This window comes from Peromyscus leucopus, chromosome 2, assembly GCF_004664715.2.
Source record: "Peromyscus leucopus breed LL Stock chromosome 2, UCI_PerLeu_2.1, whole genome shotgun sequence".
NCBI classification, from domain to species: domain Eukaryota; kingdom Metazoa; phylum Chordata; class Mammalia; order Rodentia; family Cricetidae; genus Peromyscus; species Peromyscus leucopus.
The window spans coordinates 72,229,904-72,242,011 of record NC_051064.1 but is presented as its reverse complement, the minus strand read 5'-3'; positions in this window follow the sequence as shown (position 1 = coordinate 72,242,011).

The window sequence follows — 12,108 nt, the reverse complement described above, 5'->3', positions numbered from 1 at the left end:
ATCACCCAGTGGCCACCATAGCAGAGCTCCACAGATCACCCAGTGGCCACCATAGCAGAGCTCCACAGATCACCCAGTGGCAGCACGCTCCCTTGAAAGGGACCAACCTTACCAGGGGAAAGTAAGATCTTTCAAGGCTACCCCCAGAGGATACAGAATGCTGCTACATGGCCAGGCTCCTTGACAAACACCACCACTGTAAGGTTTCATTACAGTAAAGAAATGATTCAGTAATTACTCAGAAACCATAGGACCTCACCGGTGGCCTCCATGACCACAGCATACATGGGGATATGAACTGTGTCTACCTACTGCAGCCTTTACATTTGGTATCAGATCTGAGTAAGGGTTTGCTTAAATGACTGTGACAGTACTCACCCTTCCCTCCTCCTCATCCCCACCACACTCAAAAGTCAGTCCATGTGGCAGTCACAATACCCTTCCGCACACAGTGAAACTCTCTCTATTTCCCACAAGTCTCAAATTGATACTGGAAATGTTCTTCTCTGCCTTCAGTGAACATGTATTTTATTGAGCAAAAATCCAAAAGTCAAGCCTATTTTTAGAATGTGAGATTACAGAGGTGGCTGTTTTTTTTATTTCCAAAAGGTTCATGGGTATTTTTTTAACTTTCTTTTTATTTATTCCTTGTGTCTTTCACATCATGTCTCCACATCATGTCTTCAGATCTCACCCAACTTCCCCTCCCCCAAAATAAAACAAAATACAATTCAATAGAAGAAAGGAGGGAAAGGAAGAAAGGGAGACTCTCGTTGTGAAAATTGCAGTGTGACACAGTGAGTCACACAGTAAACCCCTTTATCCATAGATTTTTATATGCATGCATTCATCACAAAGAATCATTGGTCTGGCTCGATGTTCCTGGTCTCTGCTACACCATCGATGCTGGACCCTCACTGGGACTCTTCCTGGACATCCTGTTACTGCTCTGTGTCATGGAGATCCTGCAGCCCTGGATCGGCAGGATCTACCACCTCCCCACCCCACCCCCACGCCCCAGGAGATCACAGATGAGGTGGATGTTGGGGTGGGGCAACACATAACCCTGGTTCTGGGCCTGGTAGTTGCAGGGTTGGTCAGCCTGCCAGCTCTCCCCTGTCTTTGCCACCACAGTGAGCTCTCCAGCATTGCCTTGGCTAGTTCACCCCTTGCAGAGATGAGTAAGGGGCGGGGCCATTTCTCCTGCTTTCACGTCCTCAGGGTCAGCTCTCCCATACCTACACCTTCAGGGCCAGCTCTACCATGTTGTCCAGGCAAGGTGTAGGGGCCCTCTCCCAAAGATTGCTGCAGCTGATAAGGGGCAGGGACAGCTCTCCCACTCTTAAGCTCCTATGATCTCAGGGCCAGCTCTCCCACCTGGCTCAGGTGTTAATGGGGCGGGGCATCTCTACCCTGCCCATGCTGCCGCAAGACAGATGAGTAATGGGGACAGTTTTCCCACGCTCACAATGTTGGGGCTAGCCCATCCACACCTCTGTCACCAGGATTGGCTCTCTTGTGGTGCTCAGATGAGGTACAGGGCCTGCTTTCCTGAGTGTCGCAGTCCGTGGTGCTCTCCCGCTCTTATGACGTCAGGGCCAGCTCTCCCACCTGCCTCAGACTGGAAGAGCCTTGAAATGTTTTTATTTGTGACAGTCATCTGGGGGCTTTGAAGGGGTTCAAGATCCTTTAAATTAATAAAGCAAATCCTCCCTCCTAAATTATGGATGGGGTAAGTTTGTACCACAGCAATTTATGGCTTCTTAGGAGGAAAACAGTACTATTCATCCCATAACATTTAAGAGAAAGGTCATTGCTATCATGATGTGATAGTTAATTTTATGTGTCAACTTGATTAAATCACAAGTTATCCAGCTATCTAAATGAACATTGTTTCCAATTACATCTAGAGGAGGTAATATTGGAGTAAATGTGGCAGGCATCATCCATTCTATTGGTGGCCAGAATACAAGTAAGTCAAGGAAAGGAGGATTCAATCACCACAAGCCTGACTTTGTCCTCCTGGTTCTCAGGCCTTCAAACTTACCCTCCATTCCAGGTCATCATCTCCTCTACCTTCAGACCTCAGAATTATACCACCAGCTTTCCTAGTTCCCCAGGTGATAAATAACAGGACATATGATTGATGGATGGATGAATGGATGGATAGTCAAACAAACAGATAAAGACAGATAAAGAGATAGATGATAGGTTAAATATTAAATAGTAGACAGATAACAGATGATGAATAGATTAGATGATTGAGAGAGAGACAGAGAGAGGGGGGAAAGGTAAAAGATGATAGATGGGATTAGAGAGACAGCTCAATGGTTTAAGAGCACTGGCTTCTCTTCTAGAGTACCAGAGTTCTATTCCTAGTGCACACATGATGGCATACAACTGTCTATAACTCCAATCCCAGGGGATCCAATGTCCTCTTCTGGTCTGCATGGGTACTGCACATACATGGTGCACAGATATACATGTAGGCAAAACACTCATACACATAAAAATAAATAAATAAAAGAAGGTAGGTAACAGATTATAGATAATATATATATAGGCAAATAGGTAAAAGATAGCACATATATAAAATCAACAGATGATTAAATGATAGATAATAGATAAATACAAGTAAATGACAGCTAGGTAATGATAGATGATTTGTAAGTGAGTATGTAGACAGGTGGACACAGATAATAGGTAGGAGGGAAAGAGAGAGACCAGGAGACAGAAGAAGGGAAGCCAGTCTCCAATTAGTTGTAGAGAACTCTGACCAAAACAATGACACACATCACATCAGTGTTTCCTAAACTCTATTCACACATACATCATCGTGACTCTGCGCATAATAATTATAAGTGTTACAGCTCAGGAAAGGTATCCTGGCAGCCAGGAGCCAGGGAATACCACAAAGTCATACCACATAGCAAACCTCACACAAGAGATTGGGAGGGGAGAAAAAGGGGGTGGCTGTGTCAGCTCAGGCAACAAATGGCAGAGGACTGAGCAGAGAACAGGGTTTATACACCTTGGGAGGGGCCAGAACCTTCCAGGGCAAAGCTTTCTGCGGTGGAGATTAGTGGGATTTCAGGTCCAGAGCTTGGGCTTTTTACTCTGTAGGACGGGGGCTGGATCCAGCTGTTAGGGCAGTTAGAGTGTTCTGTGGGTGGAACCTGACAGTTAGAAGTCCTCAGGGGAGGGGCCTGGACACTTGTGTGCCTCAGGGGGCTTACAGTGATGTTATTTTGCTAATATTTTTCTTAAAAGCATCTAATTTTCTTGCATTAAAACACATATACATGTCATTGCCATAATAAAAAGTGCCACACAAAAAATAACCATAAGAAAAATAAAATAATGTGCTGTGATTCTATCCTGACAGTTACCTGCCGAAAGCCCTGCACCCACAGGCTGGTCTCTTGAAGGGAGGCTGGTGAGTTCCTAAATGGATAGCACCAGAGAACTTCTCCTTTATGGAAATGAAGGGCTCAAAACAGAGTCACTCCATGATACAATATGATATGATAAAATTTCAAGTACATGTTTGGCCTTAAATCATCCACTTCCCAGCAGACAACTGGGCCCAGGTTGTGAAGAATAGTTCCCTAATGCCTCTACAGTTTTTCCTGGTCACCATGGAGATTAATTCTAGGACTCTCTGATTGGATACCAAACTCCATAGGTCCAAGTTCTTTATATAAAATGATACAATGCTATCTTAGTCAGTATTCTATTGCTATGCTATGATTAGGCACCATGACCATGGCAACTCTTTTAAAGGAAAACATTTAATTGGGATTGACTTACAGTTTCAGAGATTTAGTCCATTATCATCATGGCAAGAAGCATGTTGGCACACAGGCAGACATGGTACTGGAAGGTAGCTGAGAGTTCTACATCCGGATCAGCAGGCAGCAGGAAGAGAAAGACACTGGGCCTGCCTTGAGCATTTGAAACCTCAAGGCCCACCAACAGTGACACATTTCCTTGAACAAGACCACACCTACTCCAACAGGGCACACCTCCTAATCCCTGTCAATGTGTAATGCCACACTCTAATGACCAAGCATTGAAATGTATGAGCCTACGGAGACCATTCCTATTCAAACCACCCCAGATGTGGTGTTTGTATATGGCCTATTCACACGTTTCTGTATATGTCAAATCATCTCTAGATGACTTATACTTTCTAATACAAAGTAAATGCTATGAAGGCAACTTTTGTATTTCACAGTTTAGACAAGACTGTGTCTTTGAAGGGTGGGTTAGCCAAAACTAAGGTAGGTATGAAGAAGCTAAATAGAAATTCACCGGTTTGTAATTAAATAAGACAATGTATTTTTTCAAGGGACTTTGAACGGAAGTACACTCCATGGATGGACAACAATAGTCCTAGAAGATATGGATTGCTGAATGAAAATCTGTGTCAGGTATGGGTTACCACCTTACAAGTTATTTATCAAGGAGGTCCTAGAGACACCTAAAACAACACAAGCTACCGCCATTGCTCTTGGTTGCTCACCATAACAAGACAGGAAGACCCTATTGCTGCAGATATGACTCACTTTAGTTGCAGGAAATAGAGCAATCCACATCAACTGACCAAGAAACTCGCTTTCTGCTGGTTAGCTTACATGGGGCCAGAAGGTGCCATGCAGCTACAAATGGAAAAAAGGCATAAATGGTCTCGTCTAGCACTGGATTTGAGACCTGACCCACAGGAATGAATTTTGAAGGGACTCTAGCCAGCTCCAGCATGGTAAACACGGCTCTGGCAGACCTTGCCCTTCTCCCTCATTCCCTCTGCTAAGAACCATTAGATTACATTCCTAAAACTAGCCCCCCAAAGTCTATTCACTCATTTGGCTACTTCCTCTTCCTGAGGCTAACTACCAAGGTCCAGCTATCAAAGTGTTGAAGTCCAGCAATCAAAATCCCCCGTTGGCTCACCTAATTAACATGCCCAACTAAAATTAAACACCTCATCCTAACACAGGGTTTCCCCTTTTACCTTTATAAACTGCCATTTTCCTGTGGGCCATGTCTGTCTCCCCTCTGTCCAGAGGCAGTCCTTTGTCCTTCTGGGACAAATATTCTTTCCCCTTCTCCCTTGTTCTTTCCCTTTCTCACTCATCCTCTATCTCCTGCTTTTGTCTCTTATTCCACGCCCTTTGACTCTCTGGAACAAATAAATCTCCTTTTTGCTGAGAACTTGGTTTTGGGAGCCCTGAGCTGATACCCATCCTTTCAAATTTCATGCCTGGAACTGTAAACCTAGTCAAAATCCTAATGACTGGGGAGATCATAGGCTCAAAGGGGAACCTACTGTTGTTATAGTAAATGGTCATGCTATCAAATTGCCTTCTAAGCATTTAACTTTATAACCATTAATCTATATCATTAAAATCTTAGACAGTAGCAAGTGCTGTCAAGGATATGAGGTGGTTACAGCCTTCACACATTGCAGGCAACATTATGGAATAATGTAGCCACTTTGGAAACAGATTGACAATTTCTCAAAACGTTAAACATAAAATAACAATTGTGACCTGGCATTCTCACTTTGGGGTATATATTCAAGAGAAATAAAAATGTATTTCTACAAAAAAAAAAAAAATGTGGGCACCGATAGTGAAAGACCCCTCAAGGTAGAAGCAACCTGGATATTTGTGAACAGATGAGTGGATCTACCAAAGTGGTATATTCATACAGTGGAGTGTTACCTGGCAATGTAAAGGAAGGAAATGCTAATGAACATTACACTGGTTCGTTTTATCCTTCGAGGTAACACAATCTACAATCACCTAAGAAGAGAGTCTTACTGAGGAATTATCTAGAGCAAGTTGGCCTGTGGGCATGTCGTTGGGGGGCGGGGATTGTCCTAACTGTAAATTGATGTAGGAGCACCCAGATCATTATGGGAGGCACCATTTCCTAGGCAAGGGGTCCTGAAGAATATAAAAGTAGAAGAGGAGGAGGAGGAAGAGGAGGAAAAGGAAGAGGAGGAGGGAAAGGAGGAGGAGGAGAAAACCAACAACCAAGGATCCATTCATTTATTTTCTGCTCTTGACTATAAATGTGATGTTTCAAGTTCCTGCTTTGACTTCCCTGCAGCAATGGACTGTAGTGGGTAGCCATTCCAGCTTGGTTCTGGAAGTTCCAACCCCCATTGAGACTCTGGCAACTGTCACGCCTACGAGGCAAGGCGAGGGGAGGCGCCTGGGGACCCAAGAGCTGGATGTGCCAGCGCTCTCTCTGGGCGCTCTCTCGGTGCCGGGACGCTGACTGGTGGAGATTGACTGTGCAGAGCTCCGGAGAACACCGCTGGACTGCGTTACACCTTCCCCAGACCCTGCGACCTACCCATTACTTAATTTGTGAGTTACGCCATTAAATAAATATCCTTTTAACTACATGGAGTGGCCAAAATAATTTCCCCAATATCTGGCGCCCAACGTGGGGCACAAACCCATGACCCTGAGATTAAGAGTCTCATGCTCTACGACTGAGCTAGCCGGTACTGAAATTGTAAGGTGAATAAAATCTTTCTCCCCTAAAATGCTTATTGTTGGGATATTTTTATCACAGAATGAAACTAGAATACATGCTATACTATGAATGGACTTTGAGAACACTGAACTAAATAAAAAGAAAGAAGATTAAGTTCACAGGAAATGTCTAGAATAAGTGTGTCTATAAAAACAGACAATAGATTGCTGTTTGCCTGGACTTGGAAGAAAGGGACTGCTAATGAGTGTGGAGTTTCCTATTGAGATGACAAAAATATTCAGGAATTAGATGATAATTGTAAAACTGAGTATTCTAGAAACTAATAAATTATATATGCTTGGTGTTTTTTTTTAAGATAGGTTCTCACTATGTAGCCCAGGCTAGCCTCTGAGTTAGCTAGCCTAACAAGCACAATGATTGCAAGGGTGTACCACCATGCACATCGTAAATTCTAAACTTTAAAAGTAAGAATATTGGGATATATTAGTTATATCTCAATAAAATTAACATTTTAAAAACTGCAGTACATGAAAAAGACATTCAACAGCATCAGTCATTAGAGAAATGCACATTATTTAGACCATGGTGAGATTCCAGAATGCTTGTACAAAAAGAAAATGGCAAAAATACATGAATGGACACAGAGAAACCCAGCCACTCAGTCTGCGTGTAGGGAGGGATACAATGAGGCACCACTACTCTAAAGGATAATTTAGCAGTTTCTTTCTAAATTTAAAATAGTATTGCTGTACAGACTAGGAATGGGATGATAAATTCATCCAATTTCACAGAATAAAAGCTAATTTTGATATGTAAACCAATATGCAGATGTTTGGGTCACAGAAGCTTTGTGGCCAGTCAAAAACTGGATTCTATCCAAATAGTTTTCAGTAAGCATGTGCCCCAAAAGACCTGTGGTATATCCACTCTGCAGATTATTACTCAACAATGAAAATGGAGTATGAGTTAACCATCATTAATGCACGTTCTAGCTGAAGTGGATCACAAAAGTAGTGTGCTGAGTAAGAAAGGCCAACCTCAAGCACATAGCACGTTTCCGTTCATGTCACAATTATGAAGTGACATAATTATGGGAATGGAGAACGGGTTCCTAAGAAGAGAGTAGGTGTGTCCATAAAGGGCAAGCACAGAAGACACTCATAATTTGATATCTTTTCTGTGGGGTAAATGTAGGAAATTGCATGATGAACTTAGAAACCACTATTCCTCAACACACACACACACACACACACACACACACACACACACACACACACATACACACACACACGAGAACATGTATAGCTATAAGCTTTGCTTGAGCTCTGTAGGTCACACCAGTGTCATTTTCCTGCTTTTGGATCCTGAAGGCATAACGCAGGAAGCTGGAAGAAGTTTTCATGGTTCTTCTCTATACACTTCCTTGCAACTTCCTATTAACTTCATAATCATCATGAAATAAGGGGTTGGGCTTTGGGGTTTGTTTTGGTTTTTAGGTTTTGTTTTTGTTTATTTTTGTTTTTTTCCCACCGAGAAGTTTATTTTGAGGGGAGGGGAGAGAGAAGGAATGGAGGAAGGTGGAGAGAGAGAGAGAGAGAGAGAGAGAGAGAGAGAGAGAGAGAGAGAGAGCAGGTGCACTCCTCATGGGACTAGAGAGAAGGAGAGAGGGAGGGGGATTGTTTTTGTTTATTTAGTTCATAGCATTTGTTTCTTGGGAAGTAAAAACCACAGGCATGGTACAGATAATGTGTGGGAATGGTTCTCTCTCCTCCCACTGGGAGGGTCCTGGGGATCAAGCTCAGGTCATCTGGCTTGGAGTCTTCACCCACTGAGCCATCTCACCAGAATAAAGGGTTTTGTTTTGTGTTTTGTTTTGTTTTCTACTTATCCTCCTCCTAAATTTGTTCCTCTTTCCAAATTCCTTGATTTCACAGCCCCAGATGTGAAAGACACAGAGACGTCCGTTCAGGCTCTTCCCTGTCCCTCAGTCTCATGGTGGTTAATATTACCAACATGACAGGATCTAGAGACAAACCTCTAGGAATATCTGTGAGGACGTTTCTGAAGTGAGGTAACTGGGGTGAAGAGATCCACTGTAAAGATTGACACCAATCCAGGGCTGGAATCCTGAGCTGCATGAAAAGGAGAAACAGAGCTCAGCATCCACCTCTCTCTGCTTCCTGACTGTGGATACAATGGGACCTGCTGCCTCTTTCTCATACACCACGCCTTCCCTCACACCATGATCCAAAATAAACCTTCCTTTCATTAAATTTATTTTGTCTAGTTCTTTGTCATGGCAATGAAAAAAGTAACTAACACGGCTCTTGGTATCAAATAATGATAATAAGGCAATAGCAACAACTTGTATTGAGTGTGTCTCCTCTCCCAGGGTCTCCATTTACAGTTTTTCATGACTGGTCTAACTTGTTGCTCATATCAGCTCTATTAATTATTTCTATTCTAAACTGATGATTAGAAGGATTAATGGTTATGACCAAAGTCGAACAGTAATAGATAATAGGCTTCCTAGCCAGGTGATCTGTCCCCAGACCTGGCTCAAAGCCACCACTCATCCTAATTCAGTGACTTAGTTCAAGATTTCACTACTCACTGCCTGAACCAAACTAATCCAGAGACTTCTAGCCAATCCCACCAAACCTAGACCCAAGGAGAAAGAAATAGCCTTATCATACATCCTTGAGCGGTAATAGGACCTTAAACAGAAGGCAATGTTCCAGTTCCAATGCCCAGGCTTAAAGATTTTGATTTTTTTTTTTTTCAGTATTTTCACCAACTTGTGAAGTGTTCATCTAAATGGTTCTATTATTTAAAAAAAAAAAAAAAAAAAACTCGGGAGTCAGGTATTTGGGTAAAAACCTGATAGATCAAGAAAGCAATGGAGGAACGGCCAGCTGACCCTCTCTCTCCACACTTCCCAGTTCAGAAGGGCCCCAGGAATCTTTCCAAGCCCTTCCCTACTCTTTCCTGTGCCTCTCTATAGTATCATATCCTGGTCCTCCATCATTGACTCCACTCTGATTCAAGGTTAACTTTATTAACAGTCTCAGAATGTCGCAGTACGATCAAATGTTCTGCAACAAACTTGAATATATGAAAAGTGCTGTGGGTGAAACTTGAAACACCAGCTTACAATGATTCAAAGACGTTCCACATTTACAACCACATACTAAATCAAATAGTTTAGAAATGTGGCTCTCTTTACTCTTCATGTCCCAAAACACTCTCACTCAAACGCTTCATGTACTTCCGTTAACATCAGTGCTCACCATTTCGGTAAACATGGATTTCCATGGTTTTCAGCTCATGTATAATGCTGTCCATGCAAAGTTCATCTGAAAGTGCACATTCATATGACACCAGGAAAATGTAGGCTCTTCTAAAAGCTGTTTTGACAAATGATATGAAAATAGGAGGGGAAACTGCTGTCGGGAAGAGTTGAGCAGGCATGAGGGCAAGGAGGTGGAGAAGAGAGGGTGTAAGAGGGCTAACCAAAACTTCAGAAATTAGAAAAAAAAGGCTTATGGAAACTGCTGAGAGCCATTTTCTTTGGGATTGGATTTGAAGGAACTCATATCCAAAAGTCCATGCCTGGGGAAGTCAAAAGGCCTAGGGAAGAAGTTAATATTGTTGCTTTACTAAACAGATGTGGTGTCAAACTGCCTTTTAAATATTTATGTTTATACCCACTGACTATTGTTGTCCTCATCCTTAGCCAGAGAAATTTCTTGTTGTGTGAGTAATAATAAATGCAGAGACTCATCACTTGTCAAAATTCTCAGAATAAGTGACTACTGAGCGCTGTGTGTGTAAGACGTCTGTACCGCCCATCCCAAGGCTAGGGGACAGCATGGGAGGAGGAGACAGAAAGGATGTTAAGAACTCACAGTGGATATAGAGCTATAAAATGCTGTCTCCTGGACTTGACACACTCATTGCACTCATAAACTCACAGAAGCTGTGGTTATCTGTACAGGGCCGTCAACATTTCCTCACAGATGAGGGAGAGGCTCCAGAGGCCCCACCCTTCTGAGAAGCCATTGACAGCTAACGACTACCAAGGATGGAGAAGTCATTTTCTTCAGTGGTAAAGCAACATGTTAATAAATAGCCCCCAACCCATGCTCATGGAAACAGCTTTAATTAAACTCAGTAAGGTACAAAAAATGAAAAGAAAGAAAAGAATGAAAGCAGGATGGCGAACATTGAGGGAGAAGGAGGTTCCTCGTGAGTAGGAGGAGGATGATAATGGGGGGTGTATGTGATCAAAATCCATTATACATGTATGAAACTGACAAAAATTAATAAAATAAAAAATTTAAACTATTCTGTTAGCCAAGCTTTCAATGCTGTTTGAAGAATTTTTAAGCCTACTAGTGCCTGGATTCTACTCCACCCTTACACACACACACACACACACACACACACACACACACACACACACACACACACACACACAAAGTGATCTTACTGAGCTGGGTACAAGAACTGGCATCTTCTAAAGCTTCTCTGATGGAGTAAGAAGTGGCCTGAAGTTGAAAGCCACCATGTAGGTACATCACAGGATTCCCATGATGTAATTTAGTGCTTTTTTTTTTTTACTGTATGTACAGATGTATGTAAAGTCCAGAGGATACCAGGAGTCTTACCCCAGAAACAGCATCTGCCTTGGCTTTTGAGGTTTTGCTGTTGTTGTGCATTTGTTTGTTTGCTTGTTTATCTTTTTAAGGCATTCTCTCCCTATGATAATAGGCTGGCCTTGGACACAGAGATTTGCCTGTCTCTGGGAGTCCTGGGATTAAAGTCATGTACCATCACATTCAGTTTATCATCTGCCTTTGAGGCAAGGTCTCTACTGGCCTGGGGCTCACCAGTTAGACTAGAATAGCCATCCAGCAGCCCTTTCTCCACACACACACACACACACACACACTCCCAACACTAGGATTAAAAATGCACACTACAGCACCCAGAGTTTTTTGTTTTGTTTTGTTTTTAAGTAAAATGGTTTATTGCAAGTTAATAAGTTCCAATACTAATTGTTGGGTTTTTTTTTTCAAGGCAATTAATGACTGCTGCGGGAGAATTAGCTAGGTGAGCCCCTAGCTGTTTATGCAGTACAAGGTGGTCAGCCCTGAAGCCATGTGTACACAAACAGCAGATGACAGGCTCGGAAGATCGTATTTGCATATTTGTGCATCTTGGGAATCGAACCCATGTCCTCACACTTGCACTTTATCAACTGAGCCATCTCCCCAGACCCAGTTTAGTTCTTGATCACACACAAAGCTCGCCAGGAAAGCGTTGGAGCCATACTGATGTCTGGTCTCTGGAATCTCTAAGATTCTGACTATCTAGGAAAGGACCGCAGACAGTCTGAGCTTTGACGAGGGTGTAAGTGAATCTGATTGGCAGCCGGGCCCGAGACTCCTTGAGTGTTGCCACTGGGCAGTGGTGTTTGCAACTACTGCTTTTAAAGGCTTTTGGATCCCCGTTACCCACAAGCACACAACCCCAACACTGGGCTGCTTGTGTTTTCTTCTCCTTCTGCTGTACCGTGACCTTGACATACAT